Raw genomic sequence first — 13,700 nt, 5'->3', positions numbered from 1 at the left:
AATCATCAGACTGATCCTTCATGAGATTTTGACCGTATCTGCTATAGAACTACCATACATTAATAAATACATAGGTAAACACGATGGATTCCCATCTTAGATCACTTCATGTTGAGAATCATCACTGGTAGCATGATCGAGACGTTTGACTATGACCGAGAGACCAGGAAGCAGTCTTTGCGAAGGAAGACTTCAGAGTCCCCAAGCCAGAAGGACAATTTTCTTCAGCATTGTGCTCCATCTGTCCACAGGGTAAGAGTGTCAACACTATCATCTAACATAACTGTAACATCGTGATGCCTCTGAGGGAAAGCACTGGTTGCAAAAATCTCAGATGTGACACGCCAGCAGTTGGGTGATCCATCACAACACTGCACAAGTTTTTTTGGAGCTACAAGTATCACTGCCCACTCGTCCTCTTCACCAGATTCACCCTCATGAATGAAATCCAGGTGTCTTTCACACAGCTTTGCAGACTGTGCTTTAAGGACTTCCAGGGAAAGTTGAATGTGCATAAAAAGATTAGCCAGTTTTTGCTTTGTCACTAAGTAACCATTTTGTTTTAGCTCATGGTTTAGCCAAATGCTGCCAATAGGTTCTCTTCTTTTGGAGTTCACTGCATCTTGTTCCTTATTTTCTGTCATATAAACATAACATAACATGAAATTCAGTTGTGGACATTTATATTAACTATTTTTTAGCATTTTGGCCAAAAAGCTCAGGTCTCAGAAAGCTCGAATTCTATGTGGTCATTTACTCCATGCACAGAATGACACAAAAAATGTTGTTCCGAGGCAAAAATCTGCCCAAACCCAAACAACCTTTTAAAATGAACATATGTTCAAAAAAAAAATAGTCTATTGGCGTAGTATTACCAGCATACAACAAGCGTGCCCAAGCATATAAATTGCTGACTGGGCTGAGTTATTAATAAATGATGTAACTGGTTAAGTTTATTTGCCTTTTTAGCATGAAAATTGGTTACATTTCAGTCTGTTTCTGGAAGCCAAGTGAGGGGCAGCCAGTCAGAAGGAAGCAGGCACATATATGGGGAGACTGGCCTTAAAGGACAGGAGATAAAGTGGCTTGTTTCAGACAGAAGATGAATCGAAGGCCTGCATGAAACCCCAAGATGAAAGAAATATGGATTATTTTGAACACTGGTATGTGCAAAGCTTTAGACCAGAAAATAAACATAATAGGCCTTTTAATGTCAAATCAGGCAGTGATTCATAAGTTATTAACTTTGTGGGTTTTCTGAGAGGGTTTTATGGCGGGGGGTAAAAACACTTCGCACTTGTTCATTCGGGAAGGTTCCCCTGCAAAAAAAGTCATCCTTGAAGCGTTTTTCTCTCTTAAAAGTGAAACATGAAATAGCATCAAAGGCAAACACAAATCCCATAGTTGCCTAGTTTCTCTGCCAGTCACATAATCAAACAGCTTCTACTGTCTGGTTCTTGCAGCCGACGAACATTTTGCAGCCCTTCAGACATTTTTCCTTTTGTCTTTTTTTAAGCTCCTCGTTATGACACTCAGTGACAGCAGTAATTCTTGGTTGCTCGACAGATCATTTGGTCCCCAGTTTGTTTCGCTTCGCTAGTAAAAATATTGAGAGATGTTTCCGACGTTTTTTTGATGGCATTGAGGAATTTATTTTCACTTTTTTTTTTCCTCTGGCAGCAAAATGCATTACCTCCCCCAGTCAGAAACTACTGAACATTAACCTGATCTTCCCATTAACTTTAAGGGCTGGCTAAATCTAAACGACACACCATAAAGAGACTTGAAGAACATCGTGAGCCTAGCACCATTAAGGCTACTAATGACCCATAATGCAGTGTCACACTGGTGCTCTCTACATCCGAAAAAACTATATCTGAATAGATTAGTGTCTCGTCCTCACTTAGAATATGACCACAAATGCAATTTTCAAAAATAAATGTTGCTGCACGTTTGGGTCAGTACTAAATGAGAAATCCAAACTGCCCTTCAGTCTTTAATGAAAACATTTGGGGATAAAATTAAAGGAAATAGATCGTTTAACTGGAAAAAAAACAAAAAACAAGTCAATCCAGCTTCTTTGGTCGATCACGGCAAAATCAAGATTCTGCTAATGATTTCTCTTTTTTTCAGAGAGGAGTTCAAATCCATTGCACTCTCAGACAGGCTGGATTTGACTCTGCGCCACACGTTGTGTAACTGAGTTTTAGGCTTCTTATGGAGAAGAAAACAGGTGTTTGATGAAGCTTTAAAACAGTTGGTTATTGAGCACAGGAGCTGCTCAAGGTTGTTCCGCCATCCTCCGTTGTAATTTCTGCACAATTGGTTGTGTTTATCAGGCTGAGTCTGTAAAGTTGTTTAAGCTCACAGACAATGCCGCTGTTGTTGGGCTGATTGCAGATAATGAATCACTTTGCATAGCTAGCACTGAAGCACAGTGGAGAGGTTTTCAATACGAAATAACCTTTTGTTTCGCCTGAACAGGAGCAACAATGAGAAAGAAACTCCAGGCGAGAAATGAGATGCAATCAGTCATCCTAAATGAGCAGAAAAGTGGAAAGGCTAGAAAAACTTTTTAAGTTCCTCAGCACTAAAATACTGTCAGCTTTGAAACTGGAGAGCAATGTTGACAGCGTGGTGAGAAAGACCCATCAGAGATTCCACTGACTCAGACGACTACAAGATGTTTGATGAGTTTCTGGCAGCCATGACCCATTTCTGCAGTAACAGGAGTGATCAAAAATGTTAGAACAAATGTTATTGCTTTCTGTTGCTTCCCTGTGGTTTGGGGCTTTCTGAGTCTTGACTTCCTGTGAGAGGAAACATTCACCCATCCTGCTTAGCCATTACCAACCATCCCAGTGTGTGTCGGTGCACCGCACACAGGCAGAGTAATACCTTGAGGATCCCACTGTTGTTCTGCTTCCTTGAAGTTAATGTAGTAATGCCACAATGGTATAAGCCTTCGTTACAAACAGAAGTCATTTAAGGACATATTTTCTTTGTAAACATTAGGAGTAAAATTAATTCAAATAGTCTCTGTCAGAATTGAAGAAATTAACACAGTGAAGCATAAAAATCGCCAAAGCTACAGATAAAATGTTTAAGACCCACCAGAGGAAGGATTACATGCTCCTTCACTGGCTGAGGTAAGTCTCTAAAACCCTTAAGATAATGTCTAAAAGTAATTTTCATCGAGGACATATTTTATAACCCCAGCAAATCAGAACCTGCAGAGCAGCTCGAAAAGATACTTCTCAGATAAATGTAGCCGTAAAAGACAAAGTAAAATAACTTCCCACTTTCTTTAAAAAAGGAGAAATTGTATTTACCACCCACAGCTCCAGCTGAGGATGCTAATAAGCTTAAAGTCCTAAACAGAACGGATGGGGAGTCTCATGTTCCTCGGAGTCATAGAGCCTTTCAGCCCAGCAAAGATAAATACATACATTAAAAAAAGCGCAAGCCACCTTTCAGTCTCGAGGTTTTTCTCTAAATTTATCCTCCGAGTGATATTTCACCATCATCAAGAGCGCCAAATCCATCTCTATAAAAATGAAAATTGCTCTTTATATGTCTGTGTTTAAATTTTTCACATGTATTAGATTATACAATGCAGCAGACAGAGAGCAGCATTCAGTGCTCATAACTAAATTCTGTGCATTATTATTCTGCCGAGTTTCTATAAGCTATGAGCTGGGGTATATTATGCTGTACCCTTGTTATGGTGCTCTATTGACAGAATTTGATATGTATTTATTATTTTCCAGTATAATAAAATCCCATCTGCTTCAATAGCTAATATAGCTAACAGTTTCTGTGAACAGCAGCACTCTGTTTGAAAATGTTATCAATCCACTAAATGGTTTTTATCAGTCCCATATTGTGAGTTGGAACCCTCCTCTGCCTACTAGAAGGTTCTTATCACATCTTATCACATTCTGTGGGGTCATTTTGCCTTTCTGAACAGAAGTAGAAATGAATGGTGTGTTTCCAGTTTAAAATAAAAGAAGCTGTATCTGGATGCTCGAGGGCTGGAAGTTTTTCAGTCCGCTCAACTTCTTTTTCCTGCCGCTCCCTTTAGCGGTCATCAAAGCAGATTATCTGACTCCATCTCACCCTATTCCTATCATCCTCCTCTGTCACACCATCCCTGTGTTTGTCCTCCATCACTAAATCTATCCGATCTTCCTCTTTTCCTCATGCCTAGCAGCTCCATATTCAACATCCTTTGTTTAATATCCACCATCCCTCCTCTGCACGTCCAAACTGTCTCAGCTGTGCCTCTCTAACTTGGTCTCCAAACTGCTCAACCCGAGCTGTCTGATATATTTGTTTCTAATCATGTCCATCCTAGCCACTTCCACTGAGAAATCTTAACATCTTCATCTACTGCCACCTCCAGTTCTGCGTCCTGTCTTTTGTAAGTGCCACTGTCTCCAAACTACATATCAAAGCAGGTCTCACTGCTATCTTCTAAGCCTTCCCTTTCACTCTTACTGATATCCTTGTGTCAACCTTGACACTCGTCTCCACCCACTCTACCCTACCGACACTTTCTTCTTCACCTCTCTTGTGCACTTATCTTTACTTTAGATGGTTGACCCAGGGTATTTAAGCTCATCTTCTTTAAGTACCGCTACTCCTTTCACAAGATATTTGATTAGGTGAGGCATCAAAAGTTAGTGGTAACTAACTTTGTTAGTTTTGGTAAAAAGATCATCTCTTCACTTAAAACACATACATTTCTGAATTTCAAAGCACATTTTATAGAGGCACATTTGCCAGCTTATGGTAGTCGTAGTCCAGTGGACACATCAGAGAGCAACATGAGGTTCAGTATCTTGTCCAAGGGTACTTGGCCATACTTGGCTAGGCATTCATACTGGAGATTGGAGCAGCTAGAGATTGAATCACCAACCTTCCCATTAGGAGATGACCTGCTCTACCTCCTGAGTTACAACCACCCTGGTGGGGTACAGTAACACCATGGAAAAGTGGTTGGAGATGCAGTGCAAATAAAATTATTGTACCATGTGCAATGAGTCCTTGCCTTCAACATTTAAAGGCTGAACCATGAGATAATTGCCAAAATTTCTTCTTTTTTTTTTGAAAATGGAGTGTTTACTGAACCTCCTGACAAATTTAAGAAAAAAAAGAATTAAATATTAATTTGTATTATGTGTGCTACATTAGGCATCCTTTTTTTTGCAATTTCTTTCTTAAAAATGTAAAAATCTACATGATACACTTGGCGTGAAAGGATTAAAATGATTGATTCAAAGACAGGGATCCAGATTTGTGACCACTTGCAGTTGGTTGTGATGTTCAATGCCACTTTGGTGAATCAAGATGAGCGTAAGATCAAGATGAGTGCTACCTGTTTGATGACAGGTTGCCTCCCACCAGGCAACCTGTGCATTCGCCTTGCAATCTAAAGTAGTCGCCCAGAGATTGAAGCTGTTGCACACAATTGAGTGACCACTGCGACTTCTAGCAACTGGTCTCCAACACCAAAATAATTCAGTGCAGCGACCAAACAATCACTAATTTTTCCCAGTTGCAAAGAGGTTGCTATCCTATTTTTACTTTGACTGAGTCTGAACACATTTACTGCTCATATTTTACATGCACTTCTTCACTCTAGAAGTTTTTACATCGCCTGTGTGTCTCTCCGTTTGTGACTGATTAAATTGCATAATAACAGCCTGCTACTAATAACAACTGATCAGTGCCATAATATCTGAATCAGATGCTAGCTTCAGGGTGGCAGCTATGTAAATTTTCATCTGACACATTCCATGTCACATGTGGATGATGTAGCCTCAAGCAGAGATGAATTTCAGACTACAGCCGTCTGCTAGGCTCACTTTTTCTGACGTCACACTTCCAGATTGTTTTCAAGCTTGTAGTCATTAGCATCAGCCAGCAATTTACGAGACTTGGCTCAGCTCCCTCTGGAGCATCAAAAGGCTTTATACGTCTTCTATCTGAAATATGTAGACCTCTGACCTGTCAACAGATTTTAAAGTGTTGTTCCCTTACACTCGTGTGCTGAGCTGTTAGTTGATATATATACAGACAAAACATGTGCGTAGGGGCCCGTGACTGCCAAAGGCCCTGTTGCGCAAACATATTTTTCCCTTCTGCAAATATAAATTGATACATTTGGTAATTATAGGCCTCAGTACTGTCGCAGTGCATAACAATCAACTCTCTGCCCTCCGAACATAAGATTCTTCTGTGTGCTTTTCCAGCACTGCCCAGTTGGCTCAGTTGGTTAGAGCTCATCTTTACTAACATCAGACAACGTTTTGCATCAGAAATGGAAACAGACCTGCTTATATGCGTAACTGTAGCAGCTTTTTGATGTAAAACACATTAGCAATCGTAAAGACATTTTACACAAAATGGACCAAACACATCCAATATATGTCATCCAGTCCTTTTTTTTTTTTTAATTTTTTGAACCTTTGATCTGTTTTTTAATGTCTGGACTTGAGAAATTTTTGTTGAAATCAAGAGAAATCTTAATCCCAAAGCATCAAATGACAATTAAGACATGAGGGCATTTCCAATTTTGTGAAAAAGGCTTTTTTCCTGTTTCAATATCACAATGCGTCTTGTGCCACATGTCAGGTAAAGAAAAGGTTTGGCCTTCTCAACCCTTTAACCCCATCCAAGAATTTTACAATGACCTGTATCGCCGCCTGTAAACCCGCTCTTATCGCCAAAATGCAATCGACCTTATAGATACTCTCGTTGCTGAACAGAGGCAAATCCCTGCAGCCAGGTTTCAAAATCTGGCAGGACTGAAAACAGAGAGTGGAGGCTGCAGCAAATAATAAATTGCTTTTTGTAGCTGTTAATGAGACTTGTGCAGTTCTCAGCTGGTGATTTGGCCCACTCCTTTTAAACAAAATCCTTCACCAGGCTTGATGGGTGCCCTTTTATTAGCTGTGAGTTTCAGCTTGTTTCATTCAGGATCTATCAGATTAATATCATGCCTCATAGCAAGGCAATTCATAACAATTAGTCTTTGTTTTTTATCCGTGTATGCAGGGAACATGACCTACAACTGAGGCAGACTCTATAACGCTGGGCTGATAGTTTTCCGATTTCCTTGTGTCCTGAGCCAACTGTTCCAGAGACACCAGATAACACAGCTGAGCCTCCTCTGTGTTTCACAGTAGGGGTGCTGTTTTTCTTCTCTGACAGATTCTCTTTTTATTATTGCATGAACACAGAGCTGATGAAACTTGAAGTGACAAAAAGCACTAATTTTGTTTCATCTGTTCCAGTGACATCTTCCCAGAAGCCTTGTCAACATGCATTTTAGCAAACTCCATTTGGGTTTTTTATGTTTTTCTTTTAAACGTGAGGATTTTTCTTCCACAGAGCCCACTTTCCCTCAGAAAGCCACATACTGTGCAACCTTGAAGACTTTTAATTCACCACTCAAACCCTGCTTTAATCAGTCTGGTGGGTCAGTGTCTTGTAGCCTTTACCACAAGCATGCTTGTCAATTATTTTCCTTTCCTCAGTCAACAACTGTCTTTAATTTATCTTGTTAGGATAAAGCAGCATGACAATGAATGCTTTTCCCTATTTAAAAAGCAATTTTTGCCATTGAAGATAAGTGCAATAATACTTAAGGACAATTGGAATTATTAAGATTTTTCTTCAAGATCTCACTTATAGTAAATAGCAGCCAGTTGCTGCTAATCAAATACATTTGATTCATCAATCATCAGCAAGTGTGGCCACCTCTGCAAAAGCAGAAGTTTGGGTTGTTTACTGGTCTGGAGCATTCGGGTATGTGTTAACACATCTCATAATCTTCCCAGGAGTTGATGTGTCAGCAAATTCACCCCAAGGTCAGACTGTGGTTGGAGAAATAGCAAAAAACCCAAGAGCTACATGTCAGACTCTACAGGCCTCAGTTAGCATGTTAAATGTTAGAATTCATGGCAGAATGAACAAGTATGGACAGTTTTGAAGGCTCTTCTCTACCAAAAAACAATATGGAAGAATGGATCTGAACAAGCCACTTTTTCTGGAAGAATATTCTTTGGAAATATGAGACCAAAGTAGAATCATAATTCTGGCTCGTGATGGTTGAAAAACTGTAAATAATATTAATAATAATAATTTTTGTAGAGAACAAACAAATTCAGTTGTGAAAATATTAATACATTACTGATTTGTGCATGAAATGTTTATATGCATGGTTTACGCATTAAGTTGTGCAGTGGTCCAATCAAAGCTCAGACCTCAACCTGACTAAAATGCAGTAGCAGGACTTTGAGATTGAGGTTTGCTGGCATTGTTTAATTAAAAGTAATCTACTGAAACTAGCACTGTAAAGAAGAGTGGGCCAGAATTCCTCCACAATGATGTGGGCGACTAAAAAATCACACAGAAAACTAATACTTTAACTTAATGCTCCTAAAGGTGGCTTTAAATGCGCATACTTTTTCACATTATTATATATCTGTCAGCATTTGTTAGGCTTATCAGTTAATTTCAACAGGAGAAATGGTTTCTTTGTAAGGTGACTGGATTCTTGCAGGACCCCTGTAAGGCTGGTTCAGGTCAAACTCTGTTCTCTGTCAACGTACGTACTAAAATAATCTCAGCTATGGGCGTAAATATTGTAGTAGAAAGATGGCGAAGCCAAACACCTGCTAAGTGTTATTTGAAAGTGATTGCACATTAAAGTCACTCCGACACGATGTTTTAATTATTTATTTATTTCTTGTAGCAAAGATGGGAAGCACTATCTAACCACATGCTCTCAAAGTTTTTACAGCTCCGCGGGCTTTTCTCTTTTACCCAAGTAGGTTGAAGTTACATGAACATGATAAACTGATGGTTTGCCCAAACATCTGGCATTATTTTTTAAGTGATTCTTTGGAGTGACTTTTGTGCACAAACTGACATTATTTCTTTTTTGAACATGCTGCGTCCTATGTTTTGGTGGTATTGTTGGTTGAAGTTAGCTCATGGCACATATGATATAAGTCCTCTGAAGTTCTTCCTATGAAGGTGCCAAGGAAGACTTAATAATATGCTAACTACCCAGTTAGGTACATTGAGTACTTGTTGATCTTATTAGATAAAGTTTGCTTATTTTGAACAATGACAGAACATTTAATCAAAGACATGAAGATGACTTTGCAAGTGCAAGAAAGTAGAATTAGCAGTTAACATCACTAGTTTTCAAGTATTCTCAAAGTAGGCTACTTCTTCTATGGGTATATTATTATACAATGCAGCAAGTGTTTGTGTTTTTTAGCAAACACTGTCTTATAGTTCTTTTTTTTTGGTTTAGTTGTGATTAGCTTGTGTTAGACTACACAAAAGGAAATATCTGCAGCTTGCTTTTCATCATCAGTGTTCTTCACGCTTGATAGAACGATAGTTTGCCCAATAATCAGCAAGTTATGTTTTTGAAAGTGCCTGCCCTTTTTCAAACTGTTTCCAAGCAGGATTTCTGTAACCAGCCATCTGGTGTGTCAGACACAAAGAAGGAAGCATTTGGTTACATTTGTACATGTCCCAAAATTGCGTACACACAACATTATAAATGAATGAATCTGAATTTAACTGGGTAAAACTGGCAATTTACTGTGTTCCTGGTAAAAACATTTTTACATATAAATCTCTTACATATAAATATTTCTACAGGACGCGAGCGGCTTTCTAGCTTTGAGTGCTTCTGCTACAGAATTTATTTTTGTCAGAAAATATGCATTTTTCAACATATTTTGTTTCTAATTGAGCCTGAAGACAGTGAAAACAGCAGTTTCTGTTCAACCTACTCTCCACGCTCCCTGTGCACAATGAGCCACTGCTGAGGTTTTCTTAACACATTGTTGAGTAGTTTCTGTGGTCGGAGCAAAGGAAGTGGACCATAATGTAGTGCCGCTGATGCACCGCGAAGTCTATTAACTCATTCACCATAAAGTGCCTGCCTGACTCGAGACATCCATCAACCCTTTCTGCCAAGTGTGGGGAGAAAAGTCAAATCACGGAGGCTGTAAGAAGCTGACTTCAGGGCCGAAAGATCACACGCACTCTTTGTGAAACTAATTCCATATGGTTGAGTTTTAATGTCAGAAGTTTCTTTGTTGGTTTTTAAAGGTCACTGAAGCAAATTACTGAGAACCGTTGATTCAGTAATGAGGTGAACTTGAATCGTCACGCTCGCTGCATTTGTTACTTCCATACCCTAAACACGCTCACACACAGATGGAAACACTGTATGCATGTACACACTCACATAGCCCCAGGTGTTGAACATGTTGAATTTTGCTGCTATTTTAGTCATTGAACATGATGGTCGCAGCTGTCGGTGGGCCCTCTGGACACATGCACACACAGCCACACATGCATAAGGTCTCAGTCCCAAAGCAAGCACGGATCATCTGAGGGAAATCTATGAATTCCCAGGCATGCTTTTGACCCTAGTTTGCGATCCAAGTTTGAAAAATTATTAAAATATTTTCGAAATGAGCGCTGTACTCTTTTTGTCTTCATTTTCTTTATTGTTTCACAGGCAGGGGGAATTACAGGGATGTGGTGGTAAAAGGTATCGATTCACAGTTTCATGGACTGGGCTTATGAAAGCAAGTCAAAGGAAGAGAAAAACAGTGACAACAAGACACTCTGATATTAAGTCCACTGATTTATTTCCATTTTCAGAGTAATTTGTTTTTCTCAATGGATTTACTAGATCTATTATATTAGCGGGGTAATACCATTGGATATGAGTTTGCAGAAATGAGATTACACAAACGAATCAGCTAAATATTAGTTTATCAGATCTCAAGACAAAACAGGATAAAATGCTTTCTGAAGAAACTGAAATAATGCCTTTCGAACCCATTAATTGATGACCGGACCTTTAAAAGAACATACAGTGTGCACAACAGCTCAACAAGAGGACATAGTAGGTGGGCGTGGGGCTTTGTTTACTAGCTAAAATAGCATCAGAGTACATGATACAAAAACTGTGCCTCATTCAACTGAGGGTTCTCTACAAAAATACATCTAATAACAGCTTTTTTTTCTTCTTTTCTAATGTACACAGTTTATCACAATAATACAGAAAACCTATGTTCATAGCGAACATATGGTTTCATACCCCGTGTGGTGCACGGCTACAAGGAGAGGACACGTTGCTGTGTGAGTGCCATCACACTAGCTATAATTCTCATGTTTTCTTGCACACACTGCTGCAAGAAGAGGAATAAGTTTTGAGGTTTGCTACTGTTCGTAAGCTGCATGTATGTCACCGCAGGCACCTATAGTGTCACTGCAGAGACATGTCTAACCTACCAAAGGTGAGGAGGCAGCATTTACTTAATGATGAGCTCTGGGAAAAACAGCAGAGCAGGCAAGGCAGGCAAAGACTGTTCCTATTAAGCTGTGTGTGTGTGCGTGTGTGTGTGTGCGTGTGTGTGTGTGTGTGTGTGTGTGTGTGTGTGTGTCTGCGTGCGTTCAAGTTTCTGGGATCAATAAAACCAATATATTTTACAGAGCATGCCTTAAGATTTTAGTGAGAATAAGGATGCCAATCTGCCCACAAAAACTGATTCCTGTTGTTGAATTTTAATGCATATTTTTATTTGTTTTTATTTTGTCATAGCCGCCTGCACCAGAATAATCCATATTCGCTGAGATGAATAGGTGATGCCCCACAGCAATCGCAGCCAGATGTTCAGCTTCAGAAGAGCGAGAGAAAAACAATGTGTAAGTAGGTGTGGGCGTTTCTCTGCTCTTCCTTCCTCGTTACTCCTGCCATTCACGCCTCTGAAAGTCTGAGTGTCATGCAGTCGGGAGCGGCTCTCCGGATTTACGAAGAAGCGGCACATTTTGTTATCTGAGACAAATTTCTCCTACACTTCAGCCGAGATCATTTAAATGAGATAGATTTAAACAAAGAATAAGGGTAGAGCTACGCCTTTTCCGTATGTACTGTGTCGTATCCCTCTGCTTTAAAGGAAAAATCCACCCTGAGGCGTTGTTCAGATAGAAAAAGAAAGAACACTTTGAACATCCTGCGTTTGAGTGAAATGATGTGACTGCGCTTGGGTTATTTTGTCACACACCACAGAGTGGAAAATCACCTGTCAAAGTGCAACAAGCAACCAGTGAGTGACAACAGAGGGGTGAGAGTGTTAATTTAAAAAAATGGTTATTTTTTCATTACCTGTCAGTCAAATCCTCACATCTTCCTACGTTTCATCGCGGCTCTGTCTCACGGGGAAAACCCCTGTTGGAGTCAACTGTGTCCTGCGGTGTGCTAAATCACTCATTACATTACTCATGTGCGTTTAGGCCTAAATGGGTGAGTCACTAAATGCAAAGTTAACCACCTCTTCGGGATGTTTGTAGTTCAGCTGCAGTGGAGTGAGACGGGAGAAAATCAACAGTCTAAAACGTCAAGCGTAAAGGTCAGACGCTGGAGCCAGTTCATCAGACACAAAGAGCAAAGGCTTATTTCTGAACTTAACATTTTGTTCTGACGTTCAGCCGTCACAGCCTGAAGACACACTGCAGTACAGACTCACAATTTATGTTATACCATAGACGATAGTATATAAAAGATGGACGTGGTTTCGTGGTCTAAAAGGGGAAACATGTTGGATTTTCTTAAAGCAGGGTAGTATATGGTAAAACAACCCTAATCCTCACCTGATTTATGACCTCTGATTATTTTATTATCTCAATAGCTAGTTTCAAGCCTTACTGAATACAACATGTCGTTCGTTTAGTAACTTATAGTTGCATTTAGAGCCAAACAGTTCATAAACCAGGGTATGTTTTAAGGCCAGAGGTGGGCAATTTAACTTTCCAAGGGGCCACAAGAGACGCTGGGTCTGCTGGAGAGGTGCACCAATAGGCTTGTAAAGACTTAAATGAATATTGAAAAGAATTGAGTTCAACTTATTGGTGCGGCTTTCCACTGTGTCTCACGTGGCCTCATGGGAAAATGCATAGCCCACTCCTGATTTAGCCAGCGCCAGAATATAAATAATAAAGTGTGACAAGGGGTATTTTACAGCCATGCATGCATAGGACACAGAGAAATGGAGCTATAGTTGCAAAGTGCAGAAATATCTATCTTTGATGGCGTGTTGTGGAAAACAGGAAAGTAATTTTTCCTACGTGCAGAAGTGGATTAATGAACTCGCTGCACAGAATTACAGTCGGGGTCACAGAGAGAGCGCAGAATGTGCTCAACACATTTCCATTTGTTTTGCAATTTTTGAGTGAGATCATGCTTTCAGTTACAAAATTGTAGGATTTAATGTAGCCGAGGGAGCGCACAGTTGCTACCTTATAATAGATATACAAAGTGCTGCCATGTGAGCATGTATTTCTTAGTATGAAGTCTTGGCAATGGCCAAAAACGCTTCAGTCAAGGTTTTAAGATTTTACAAAGCATTATGTGAAATCATTGTGGGTTTGTTCATCTATTATTTACAATCAATGGCTTTTGCTGTAATGGCAGCATTAGCAGTCCTATATTGATTCAGAAAATACAAAATAATCATTAACATTTTACATTTTACTGTAAGTTGTGTTAGTGTTATCCACTGATTTTCCAGCTATTCACACCTCCCCCCTTTTTAAAATTTAGTACTGTAAGTTATAGGGTAATACACGTAAAACAAAGACTATATTTTTGA

This window comes from Simochromis diagramma, unplaced genomic scaffold (genome assembly GCF_900408965.1).
Source record: "Simochromis diagramma unplaced genomic scaffold, fSimDia1.1 OVJJ01000176.1, whole genome shotgun sequence".
In the NCBI taxonomy this organism is placed as follows: Eukaryota; Metazoa; Chordata; class Actinopteri; order Cichliformes; family Cichlidae; genus Simochromis; species Simochromis diagramma.
The sequence above is the reverse complement of the archived record's forward strand: the minus strand, read 5'-3'. Positions refer to the sequence as shown.